We start from the raw sequence: 2,077 nt of genomic DNA on the forward strand, positions 1-2,077 counted from the left end.
AGAAGAAAGGCAATGGGCCCTGGATGCACCTGGGGGGTGCCCCGAGGGGGGCACAACCCACCAGGGCGCGCCAGGAGGCCCAGGCGCGCCCTGGTGGGTTGTGCCCACCTCGGTTACCCCCAGACTGCCTCTTTGCTGTATAAATACCCAAATATTCTAGAAACCATAGGGGAGTCGACAAAATATTCATCCAGCCACCGCAGAGTCCAGAACCACCAGATCCAATCTAGACACCATCTCGGATGGGGTTCACCATCTCCATTGGTGCCTCTCCGATGATGCGTGAGTAGTCCGTTGTAGACCTTCGGGTCCGTAGTTAGTAGCTAGATGGCTTTCTCTCTCTCTCTCTCTCGCTGATTCTCAATACAATGGTCTCTTGGAGATCCATATGATGTAACTCTTTTGCGGTGTGTTTGTTGGGATATGATGAACTTTGAGTTTATGATCAGTCATATCTTTTTATATCCATGAAAGTTATTTGAGTTTCTTTGATCTCTTATATGCATGATCTCTTATAGCCTCGTATTTCTTCACCTATATTTGGGTTTTGTTTGTCCAACTTGATCTATTTATCTTGCAATGGGAAGAGGTGCCCGGTAGTGGGTTCAATTTTACGGTGCTTGATCCCAGTGACAGAAGGGGAACCGACACATATGTATCGTTGCCACTAAGGATAAAAAGACGAGATCTATATCTACCGCCATATAGATAAATGGATCTTGTCTACATCATGTCATCGTTCTTATTGCATTACTCCATTTTCCATGAACTTAATACACTAGATGCATGCTGGATAGCGGTCGATGTGTGGAGTAATAGTAGTAGATGCAGGCAGGAGTCGGTCTACTAATCTTGGACGTGATGCCTATGTAATGATCATTTCCTGAATATCGTCATAATTATTTGAAGTTCTATCAATTGCCCAACAGTAATTTGTTTACCCACCGTTTGCTATTTTTCTCGAGAGAAGCCACTAGTGAAACCTACGGCCCCCGGGTCTTCTTCTTCATATATTTGCCTTGCGATCTTTTTTCCTTTGCATTTTTATCCAGATCTAGTAAACCCAAAAACATGAAAACATCTTGCTGCACTTTATTTTATTTGCGATCTATTATTTCAATCCATTACAATTTTCTCCCGTCTCCGTGCCAATTTCTGGCGCCGTGCCCGAAAGGGATTGACAACCCCTTTAACACGTCGAGTTGCGAGTGGCTGTTATTTGCATGCAGGGGATGTTTACGTTTTGTTGCTTGGTTCTCCTACTGGTTCGATACCTTGGTTTCATTATTGAGGGAAATACCTACCGTTGCTGTGCTGCATCATCCTCTCCTCTTGGGGGAAACACCAACGTAGTCTGGGCAAACATCATCAAGGGAATTCCTGGCGCCGTTGCCGGGGAGGATCTTCAACATAACCAGGTTCCTAATCACAAATCTCATCTCCTCACAATTTACATTATTTGACATTTGCCTCTCTCTTTCCTCTCTCCCACTTCACAAAAATTTGCCGTTTTATTCGCCTCTCTTTTCTCGTTCGCCGTTTTCTTGCCGGATCTGTTTTTGAGTGCAATCTTGTTGTGCAGTCATCATGACTCAAGAGAACACCAAGCTATGTAATTTCTCAAATACCAACAACAATGATTTTATTGGCACTCCGCTTGCTCCTCCCGCCACTAGTGCGGAGACTTGTGATATTAATACTGCTTTGCTAAATCTTGTTATGAAAGACCAATTTTCCGATACTCCTAATGAGGATGCCGCGTACCATCTTAATACCTTCGTGGAATTATGCGATATGCAAAATAAAAAATATGTGGACAATGATGTGGTCAAGATGAAATTATTTCCATTCTCTTTGCGTGATTCTTCAAAAATTTGGTTCTCTTCTTTGCCTCACAATAGTATCGATTCTTGGAACAAGTGCAAAGATGCTTTTATCACTAAGTATTTTCCTCCCGCAAAAATTATTTCCCTTAGAACCTAGATCATGAATTTCAAGCAACTTGAACATGAGCATGTTGCGCAATCTTGGGAAAGGATGAAAATGATGCTAAGGAATTGCCCAACTCATGGGTTAA

This window comes from Aegilops tauschii, chromosome 5 (assembly GCF_002575655.3).
Source record: "Aegilops tauschii subsp. strangulata cultivar AL8/78 chromosome 5, Aet v6.0, whole genome shotgun sequence".
NCBI classification, from domain to species: domain Eukaryota; kingdom Viridiplantae; phylum Streptophyta; class Magnoliopsida; order Poales; family Poaceae; genus Aegilops; species Aegilops tauschii.